Raw genomic sequence first — 12,016 nt, 5'->3', positions numbered from 1 at the left:
AGGCTCTCACGCCGGCGCCCTCAAAGCCAAACGCGCGCGGCTTCTCAGAGCAAAAGCCCCTCCCAAATTTTACTTGCATTCCTGTTCTCTAAAGGGGCGGTCCTAGGGTTTGATGAGGGCGTGGCCAGGTTTGGGTGGGGGCGTGGCCAGGGGAGGGAGGTGAGTTCCACCACCTTTTCTCTGAGAAAAAAAGCCCTGACCATATGACATCAGTGTTGAGGGATGCATTAAAAGGTGCATCTACATCTGAAGATTTTGAATGCTCATTTCATTCTTCAGCATTCATGAAGACTAAGTCTCCCTACAGAGGGGTCTATCTGAAATTTTCTTTTTCTCCTTGGAAGGCTATCAGGAGAACATGACTCAATGGAGAATTCTCACTGAAAATCTTTTAGAATCAAGGCTATTATAAAATGTTGATTTGAATTGAATTGAAATTTAAATTGAACAAATTAAGTACTGTTAAGAGGGTTATTTCCAATATATGTGACAACTAACAGTCAAGCACTAACTTAGGGCAATCTTTGCAGGAACTAAGGACTATATCCAAGGTTTTGGGGTCTCAATCAAACTCAGGTTGTACAACGTACTCTGGTTTAACATAGGCTGCATAGGGTAAACTTTCTACTTTTAACACTGCTGGCAATAAAGCACAATAAAGAAGGCAATACCTCCAAGTAATACTCATACAGAAATAATTTTGGATAACAGAACAGAACTATACTATTGCCATGGTTAATAGGGAACTCCTATGAGATGCATTTCAAATATTCTTGTCTTTAAAAATACTTCAGCTAGATAAAACAGTTACAATTCTAAGAAAAACGTTTTTTTAAAAAATTGGCTGCATTTAGTATTCATATTGGGACATGAGATATTGCTTTATTATTTAATAGATATTAGATATAATTAGGTATAAATCACAGATTGTATGCAAGTTACTTAGTATAGGGTAATAAAAATTATAGCAGTGTATATGATATTGATCAAGTATAATTTTACTGTAGTTAAAAAAGTGCAACACTTTAAAATTATATACTTTGATTGGAGTTTGGGCACTTTAACATCCACTACTGTTTCCACTGCTAAATAAATCCTGATCTTCTTCACCAATTACGATCCCTACATGCCCAGAAGAGCATCAGTCAATCATTTTTTTTTCTTCCAGACATCAACAGAACAACATAAATAACATGCCTTTTTCTACCAATTTATGTTGTTAGCTATTTTCTGCATTTTTCCAGAATCCAATAATTCCCCAAAACAAAGAAAGGGATTTATTTATAAGGAAGAAATTAAGAGCTGCCTGGTTATTATGATAGGTGAACCTCTATATTTTGAAAGAAAGGCTAATTTGAATCTAAGAGGCAAAAAAAGAGAAAAAAGCAAGTTATTATCTGTAATAATACATCAGTTATGCTAGTAATAAATCAGCTCAGCTGCTGAACAGAAATAATAATGTGACTTATTAGGAGTGGTGCAAAATTGTGTGATAAAAATGTCTGTTGTGTGTAAATCTGAACTTAAGAGACACAGTCAAACCTTCTCTTGAACTGGTGCCCTTCATATTTTTTGCAACTATTTAACAAAATAGTTGAGTATCATAACATGTTCCCCAAATTTTCTATTATGGAATCACTGTTTAAAAAAGCAAAGGGAAAAAAAGAGAAAAAAGTGTATTGTATAACTATGTTTTCATTTACAGACCCTTCTTACTGTGGCATGAGGATGTTCCATTTACTGGTTGCTGATATTCACATATTCACATTAGAACCTCCACTTCATACCCAGCTCACTGCTGAAGGAGACTGAAGCATTGCTGTCCAATTAATCCATAGGTGACTCTGGACAGCTTACAACATTTAAAAAATCCATCATATAATAAAACTTATAAAAATACCTATCTTGTCCCCTTACTCCACCCTCCGTGCCAGCTACAAAATGGTCAAATTAACCACTTGATTGGCTCTGTCTCCATTCGTAGTCCCCAAGCCCACTGACAGAAGTATGTTTTATGGTCTTTCAGAAGAGCATCTGGGTGGGGCCAACCATAACTTGGGGAGAGAAGGATGTTCCATAAAGAAGGGGTCACCACCAAGAAGGCACTTTTTGTGTTCTTGCCATATGACAACTCCTAATCAATGGGACCCTATATTGAATCCACATTTATCTTTTCATGAAAAGGTATTTATAAAGTGACCACCAATACTGATTTGCATATGATCATTCTAATTATTTTATTGAAAATATGCATATGTGAATTTTAATAACCTACATAACTGTTTTGGCTTCAAAGGCTCCTACTTAATTACCCTATTTGAGTATTTGTATATCATTGTCCTTCATTCTTGATTAAAACAAACATTACCCCAGTTTATATAGATGCTATAGACTAGTGCATTACAACTGAAATATATATTCATTTTTCTTTAAATTTATTGCAAATTAATGCTGAAAATATTAGTGGGTATTTTATCTAGCCCTGTAGGATACTGTGTCAGGAAGGTTCTAGGAAATGAATGATTTTGCAGTAATGACATTTTCATGGTTTCTGAAATGAAATGTCACAAATCACAGAGAAAATTCATTCCCTTGTTATTTGTAAAAACGATCTTTGCTATATCTAACTAACTGAGAATAGCCAACATAGGGCTGTTTATGAAAAAAAAAAATCAATATATCTATGGGATAGAGAGTTTATATTATAGCTCTGTTGTTGTCATTGTTAGAAGTTGTTACTGGGTATTGTTCCCTCCTAGCACTTAAAGTTGCTGGGAAAAATTTAAATAGCATTTTAATAATATATCTGTGGAGAAATACTACACTATATTCAAATTTCATTTCAATGTATTTTGTCGCCTTTAATTTTAAAATATAAATATGAAAAATAACTTCGTTCCATTCTTAAAATATTTGCTGCATACAAAAACTCCACCATAATATAGTTTGTTCTTATAATTGTATTTATTACTTAAAGTAGTGGATGCTCAAGGATTGCTGGATATGATTTAGACTAAAAAAGTATTGATCTATTATAGAATGAGTAGTTCCCATGAATCCTTTGGATGAATCCTTTGTGGCATGTGGAATTGATTCAAGTGAGGAGGTGCTAAAGAAAAAGTATATTTCTGTAATATTTAGTTCTGAGAATTTAAAATTAAAACATTTTTTTCAAAAAAATAATAAATAAGACAAAATTGCAGTTGTTTCCAAGAAGGAACTTTCTCTTATTGCCATCAAACATCCCTTACAATTAAGCTCTGAGTACAGTAAGATGTCTTAATCAGGGCTTGGATAATTATTTACCTCTTTTTTTAACTTTGAAAGTTATTTGACAGTTAATACATTTGTATTAAGTGCTTTGTTTGTTTATATCATTATTTAAAGATTGGATGTTAGCTTTTATATTGGTTGACATTTTCAGCATATTAATTATATTTGAATACCTGTTCAGTTGGAAGGCATGCATATAATTTTTAAATGTATAATATTGGCATAGAACTTTTAATATAATTTAAGGATCTTGAACATTGGGCACTATCTTACAAAATGAAATTCACTGGTGAAAAAAGTAAGGTTCTATATTTAGGAAAGAAAAACCAAATGCAACTGTGAGAGGAATTTTGGAGTCCTAGTGGACAATCACTTAAATATGAGTCAATAGTGTGCTGCAGCTGCCAAAAAAGCCAACACAGTTCTAGGCTGTATTAACAGAGGGATAGAATCATGATCACGTGAAGTGTTAATACACTTTATAATGCTTTGGTAAGACCATACTTGGAATCTGCATCCAGCTTTGGTCGCCACAATGTAAAACAGATGTTGAGATTCTAGAAAGAGTGCAGAGAAGAGCAACAAAGATGATTAGGAGACTGGAGGCTAAAACATATAAAGAACAGTTGCTGGAATTGGGTATGTCTCAGGGGTTGCCACCAAGAAGAGGGAATCAAGCTACTCCCCAAAGCACCTGAAGGCAAGACAAGAATCAATGGATGAAAACTAATCAAGGAGAGAAGCAACCTAGAACTAAGGAGAAATTTCCTGACAGTTAGAACAATTAATCAGTGGAAGAACTTGCATCCAGAGGTTGTGGGTGCTCCAACACTGGAGGTTTTTAAGAAGAAATTGGACAACCATTTGTCTGAAATGGCATAGAGTTTCCTGCAGGATGTTGGACTATAAGACCTCTAAGATCACTTCCAACACTGTTATTCTGTAATTCTGTAATTCTGTAATGGTATATTGTTTTAACTGTCAGGAAAAGTGGAGTAATGCAACAAAATTTAAGATTTACAAAAGTGTACTAAAAAAAGTATGTAAGCAAGCAGGAGTCATACATCAAACAATTTTTTATTGTTTTAATATGTATATGTGTTTAATATTTACAGTTTCCCCTTCAGTAGAATGGAAAATTAAAAACAGCATCGTACTGAATTAGATAATAAAATAGCTTTCTGAAGAAGAATATTTGGATTCCTTTCTGAAAGAAAGAGCAGGGATTAAGCATAGCTTCTGAAAAAAAATATCTATAGTTTGAACAGAAAACCTCAACTGCCCCATTTTTGGTTTTAAAGATTATTGATGTCAGCTTTGTCCCGTCTGAACAAGTTTATACCAAGATGTGGATATAACAATTACTAATTCATATGTCATGTTTACTGAAGCCCATCTGTAGAATGAAATATATTTTAGGTACAGCCAATAATATAAAAACTAATAAAAGTATAATTAAAATCATAGAAATATACCCATTGTAAAATAATCAAAAATACTTAAAGTATTTCAAGAACTTTATCTATGTACATTTCTCTTATTTCTGATGAGTATTGGTACCCAAGATAGAGAAAAAAAACTATAGAGAAAAAGACTCTGTGACTTCCAGCTAAAGATTGTGTTTACTTTCAAAGGAATTTAAAAATAATTCTGATGAAAATGTGCTGGAAGTCATTTAAACTATTCTGAGCATTTGAAGAATGCAATTTGGTGTTTGCATATCTTTCCTACACTTTTATATTTTGGTTTATTTCTTTAATTCAATTATTTTTAGCTAAGTATCTCTTAATATTTTACTCCAAAAGATTTGCTTCCTATGCCAGTGAAATTCATTACCATAGTACATGCTAATGAGCACTGACTTGGTTGCCTTTAAAGGGGGATGATATACATGAAGAGGACAGATATATCAAGACTTACTGGTTTTGAAGATTTAGCGTGACCTTCAGATTGGTAGCAATGCCAGTTGCAGGGGAATAACAGGACATTTCCATCTCCTGCTTTGGAGCATCCCAGAGGCATTGAGTTGGCCACTGTGAGAAACCAGATGCTAGAATAGGCAGTTATTCTTAAGTTTGCATGGGAAACTTAACCTAGAAACAGTAGGTTTCTGCCATTTCCCCATTACCCTGCCTTCATCTCTCTGCAGTCCATGGGTGAGAGAGGCTTTAGTCATCCTTTGTTGTGTCGGTAAGTTTTTTCCTCCTTATTCTGATTCTGTATAAGGACAGCTTCAAGAACTGTACAATCCATCACTCATTACTTTAGAGCTAAACTAGATAACTGCAGAGATTTAAAACTGAATCAATACAGACCAGATGGACATCAACACTAGGGACAGCAAATATCATGCCTATATAGTTTTCCACTGAGTGAAGGATGGATAGATAACTCTTGAACTCAATAGTAATGTCCATGGATTATTTTAAAAAGAATAATGTTTAAAGAATTGCTATAAACCATCTTGAAAAGTTTAATAGAATTGATAAGGATCCATTGGTTGTAATGGTCTGCCAATCTTGAAATGACGTAGGCGCTGACAACACAGATTCAATAAATTTGCCTGGCCTTTCTTTTGTTGTTACTTATGGGACAATAGGAATGTTCTCATTACTTCTTGTGTGAAGAGAACATGTTTTAACAGCATTAGAGTTAAATAGAGAAAAGACACATTTGTTAAGAATTAATGCATAATATTAAACCATACAGATACAGAGGATAACAACACTCTTTTCCCCCCACAATATCCAGGATTCAAGGTAGACAATAAGAGCATGTCACTTTCAAAAATATGTGTGCAAGTAACCCATACATACCCATAAGCAAAGAGAATAATGATGCTATGCATTCAAAACACTTTAGATTCAACAGCTTACTTTCATAGCTAATTGTCATAATAATAAGAAAGCACTACTAAGAGAAAATCATATCCCCATCAACACTGGCAAGGCAAACTACTGAATATAAAAAGGGAGAAAACCACACACCCACTAGCACTGATGCAAGCAAACAACCAAGTTCAGAAGCACCAAGAATTCCATATTTCAACCTGAGCTACATATATTCTCTTCTACCTGATAAGATAAGATAAGATAAGATAAGATAAGATAAGATAAGATAAGATAAGATAAGATAAGATAAGATAAGATAAGATAAGATAAGATAAGATAACTTTTATTGTCATTTTTATACTGTGGGCACAATGGCACACATCAAAAATGAAATTTAGTTGCCCACTCTCAAAGTGAAACACATACATGACACACACCTAAACATACTATGAACAACATATATATATATAGACCCACATCCCTATATATATGTAGCAATAAATATTAAATATTGTCCATCTTGAATATATAACGGAAGGAGGAAGATTGAGAGTTCGCAAGAGTAGACCCCAGAGACTGGCATTTTTTAAAAACTACATCCAGAAAAATCTAAAGGGACATTTTTCATACAGCTTATTAAGGACACTCTGTAGCTTGAAATTCAGAATCTGATGAGATGAATTAAACACTGGAACAGACGTGACAATCCAGAATTTACAATTAAGATGTCAAATGCCTCAACCTACACATAACTAGAGTAGGAGGAAACTACATTCATCTCAATGAACAGGAATATGGTGGCACACGTATGCCAAGCTTTTTCCTGGTCAATTCAGTGAGCAGGAGAAGATTTGTTGGCAGATAATACAAAATTTCCTCTCCCATTTGATTCACTTTGTTTGCCAGATGCTTTTTGTTCTCTTACCATCTGAATTTTGGTCAGTAGGCTAAAACACAAGACTGGGATGTTTGAGTGTGGCACTTTAATTATAAAATATTTCCTTCAGGAGGAATCTCCTTATTGCCTGACATATTTCAGTGGACAACTAAAATATGTCTTTATTAGGAACCTTTCAACTATCATTAATTTAATTTGGAATTTTGGCAGATCATCTATTGTATGTTAGTGGTGTGTCAGGGTATATATCCAGATATATGTAGGCCTGATTTTAACATTATACTACCCTTGTAATTTAATGCAATTCAATTATTTTCACTGTCCTTATTTATTATTAGATGTATATCCCACCTTTATTTTGTACAAGTCAAATTGGTGTACAAAATGCGTACATGTCCTATTTTCCACAAAGCAACAATCCTGTGAAATGTAATTCAAATTTAATTTGGATTGAACAGTTACCCTCTTCTCTACAAATGACTTATAAACTAAGATTTTACTGAAATTGCTATTTGAAATAATTAAAAAAACTAGGCAATAAATAGGTGGTTGCATGCAATGCATATGTCACTGTAAAACAATGTTTAGTTTTAGTTTTAGTTTTATTAAATTTATACCCCGCCCTTCTCCCGGAGGACTCAGGGCGGCTTACAGCCAGCTTAAAAACAATAATACAATATATTACAAAATTTAAAAGTAATTAAAAATAGATATTCAATAGGCCGCTTATACTAAAAATTTTGTTAAAACCAATTTAAAATACCCCTAGGCCAGTCCTGCCCGCTGAAATAACCNGTCTTAAGGGCGCGGCGAAAGGAGGGGAGATCCGGAATCACCCGGATCTCTGGGGGCAGCTCGTTCCAGAGGGTGGGTGCTCCCACAGAGAAGGCTCTCCCCCTGGGGGTCGCCAGCCGACACTGTCTTGTTGACGGCACCCTGAGGAGGGCCTCTCTGTGGGAGCGTATCGGCCGGTGGGAGGCAATCTGTGGCAGAATGTTTTTAGAATTGGGCAAGTATTTGAATGAGAACCCACCAGGAAGTATCAATTTTGTATGCTAGATTAGGAAGTAGAGAAAAAAGCATTCTAGAAGTAATACATTACAACCATTTCAGTACTAATGCCAAAAAGCCTACATGGACATATTCATATAATTACTAAATAAAGATAATTCTCTGCAATATTATCTTCAGTATGAATATGGTTTTGTTTGGCTGGTATTTATGCTTTACTGGAAAAATTATTCACCTACATTAATAATAGCATAATTTTAACAATATTTATTATGTCTCTCTCAACTATTCAATTCCAATGAAGAATAGGCAAAAGCTTATTAAAATTAAATGATGTTATAAATAGTAGGAATATGCAATTTTAATGAAGTTTTGTTTCAGATATGTATTTTTCAGTTTGGTGCTTGTCTGTTGTCTTGGGCATCTTTTAATTCATTCTTTTTAAAAGAAGAAACTGCAAGTCAGATTCCACTTCTAAATCCTCAATCCAATTAAAATAAAGAGATGAACACATTCTATTATAGGTAGCAGACTTTTTTCCTACTTGTTCTCTATTACTGGATTTGTCCATTACTAATGCTGCAATTAATCTGCAATTTTCAAGAGCAGCTGTGCAATATACACAAAGACACACACAGCATTCAGCAATAGTGCATACATTCTATAGTGATTGAAGCCTGTTGAATGACAAATATTCCTGCCATGGATCTTAATTACCCCTTTTAGGGAGTCAGATCCCTTCATTTCTCAGTAACATCAGAAATATTTTAGATGGGGATAGTTTCTATGATAAAAATGAATATCTTACCTAAAATGATGTTTTTGTTTCAGACAATGACTGTTTTGATAATTGATATATAATTTAAACAATGGCAGAAGTATGTGTGTGTGTATGTGTATGTATATAAAACTCCTTAGTACTCTCAGCAAAAGAAGCATTTTATAGACAAGAAATAATAAATAAATATAAATAACTAGATTATCATGAGATACATTGATGAGGGGAATATAAAATAAAATCAAGAGAAGAACTGGAAACATATAGATATAGATATAGATAAGATATAGATATAGATAAAGATATGTTGTTAGTTGCAAAGTCGTGTCCGACCCATCATGACCCCATGGACAATGTTCCTCTAGGCCTTCCTGTCCTCTATAAATAACAAATATAGTTGTTAATGGTTCCCTTCTTTACAATTAGACCAGTGGTGGGATTCAGCCAGCTCGCACCAGTTCGGCAGAACAGGTAGCTAATAATATGGGCTAAATATTTTCATTATATTTTACAGAAAGAACAATTGAAAAATATGTGGTTGAAATCACTAAAATTTACAGTATGTTATAATCTTAAAAAGAAAAATTTAATTGATACATGTCACCAGTGAAATTGTTTAGAATGTATAAAACACTTCAAATTTATGTTGGAAAAGTGAACAACAAGAAGGGACATTTTTGGAAATCCTCCAAAAATGCCCTGGATGACCAAGTGTTTTTTTTTTCCCCCTGCTGATGAACAGCTGATTTGTCTGCCAAAGCCAGTTCTTTAGCAGCAAAGTTTTTTTTATTACTTTGTATTGCAGAAAAAAGTGAGATTAAAAAGTTTTATCTTACTTTTTAAATCTTCAGTAAAAATTATGTTAAAAATGAAATAATTTTCCATTGTTCTAGATCATATGTAAATTGTTCAGACAGTATTAAACTTATATAGGAATGTAACATATTTATCCTGGCTATTCATTTTAAAGTCCAAGAATATGTTTTTTGAATGACATTTATGTCTGAAAACATGATTTATATAGGGAGTAGTAGACTTAGAAAATATGCCTGTATATCAAATGTAGTTGAAATAAGTATTCTTTTTCAGCAATTTTTTTTTCTGTACAGACCTACATAGATCAGTGTCTCCAACTTTTACACCTCCAATACTGGAATCCTCAGTAAGTATAAACTACCAATTTTTTCATTCCTGCTTGAGCAGGGGTTTGACTATAAGACTTCCAAGGTCCCTTCTAACCCTGTTATTCTATGTTCTATGTTGTTCCTGCAGCTTTGCTGCCAATTAAATAGCATATCTTTTACAACTACATAGCAGCCAGTGCAGCCGTGGGATTCAAATATGTGAACAACCAGTTCTCTGTATGGATGCTGCTTCCAGAAGTCCATTCTGGGCCTGGGCAACAAAAAATTAGCTACCAGTTCTGCCAAAGTGGTGCGAACCGGCTGAATCCCACCACTGAGCCAGTGTCAGAAAAACATGTTTATTGGCATATTTTAATTAGGATTTATACTACTGAATTACTAATAATCAATTTGGAAAACCAAGCATTGCCAACAATATTTTAAATATAGCAATAGCACTTAGACTTATATACTGCTTCACAGTGCTTTACAGCCCTCTCTAAGTGGTTTACAGAGTACGCATATTGCCACCAACAATCTGGGTCCTCATTTTACCAACCTGGGAAGGATGGAAGGCTGAGTCAACCTTGAGCCAGTGAGACTCGAACTGCCAAACTGCTGGCAGCTGGCAATCAGCAGAAGTAGCCTACAGTACTGCATTCTAACTACTGTGCTACTATAGTATTCTCTGACAAACAGCATTTAACTGATCTACTTCACAGCAATGTGTTGTGACCTACCAGAGAGAGTTATCACAACTATTTTCTTCTATAGCAATTGAGCAAATAGTTATTAAATATAAGTTTACTGTATCTATGTTATGCAATGTTCAGAACATTAATTCTAGTGACAGCTTTTTGGATGGGAGTTTATTTTTTATTGTTCCTTAGGGTCTCTATCATATACACTATTCATCTTATATTCCTGTCTAACTAGGAAAAGTTCCACATATAATTACAGAACTAGATAATTCTCAGTTCCTTTAATACTGGACACTGTTAAAGTACTGCAAAACAACCATCTTAGTCCACATTACGTGCCTCTACCTGACTTATGCTAGAAGCAGTTCCAAATATAACAATATTTTATAAGATCAACAAAAATATGAAATATAAACAAAAATATCTAGCTAACAAATATATTCAGTAAATAATAATGAACTGGATTGTCTAGCAGTATAACAGGCATATGAAAATGAATTCATTAATATTTGTGGAGAATATCAGACAAGTTTCAACCCAATGGACCTTCTTCAGCAGATAATTAAACAACGTATATACTCACAGTCATGCCACCTGACATTATATTGACTCATAAGGTGAAAATTATAATGAAAGGTGAAAAAATACTTTTAGGATTTCCTAAAAAAAATCTACACCTATAAATATTTTGTTAAAAATTAAAATTTGATGTCCCAGAATTACATGTTCCCTATAGGTCTGTAGGTGATCTATGCAAATCTCTTCTAAAAATTGCTACTGAGTTAGAATTTTTAAAGAGACTGAAAGCAAAATTTGTTAAATATAATATTTGTTCAATATAAATTGAATGATGATTTGGGTTTACTTGTTATCAGAGTTTAATACCAGCCTGCCCTACCATTCTTCTCTCTTAAAAGAGAAAGCAAGAGGGAAAATGGGAATTTATCCAAAAATGTAATTAGAGCTCCACATGGATTTAAGTAGCTCATGACTAGGTAGAGGAACATAAGTTAAATTATATACTCATAGTTCACTTAGTTAAAATTCATTTCACTTTAACTAATTAGGAACTCTTTTTTATCATTGTGACCTGCTTGTTTTAAGTGCAGATCTTCCTAACTTTCAGTTTTGAAAAACAAATTTTCATCTCTTTAATTAACTAACCATCATCATAATATTGGAAATTAATTACAGGTAAAGAGCACCAGTTAGTCCATCAGCATAATAACTCTTCAAAAAATTGAACAGATTTGATGTAGGAGAGAAACAGATAGAATAAAGTTTGAAATTGAATATGGGCTGGATCTGGTCAGAAGCTACAGAGAAAAAGTTTAAAAAAAAACAAAACCCACCCACCCCTTCTTATTGGTGACCTGTTGGACCATAGTTCAGAATGCTAC

Source organism: Protobothrops mucrosquamatus, unplaced genomic scaffold (assembly GCF_001527695.2).
Source record: "Protobothrops mucrosquamatus isolate PMUCROS unplaced genomic scaffold, P.Mucros_1.0 scaffold245, whole genome shotgun sequence".
NCBI classification, from domain to species: Eukaryota; Metazoa; Chordata; class Lepidosauria; order Squamata; family Viperidae; genus Protobothrops; species Protobothrops mucrosquamatus.
Note: the sequence above shows the minus strand (reverse complement) of the source record.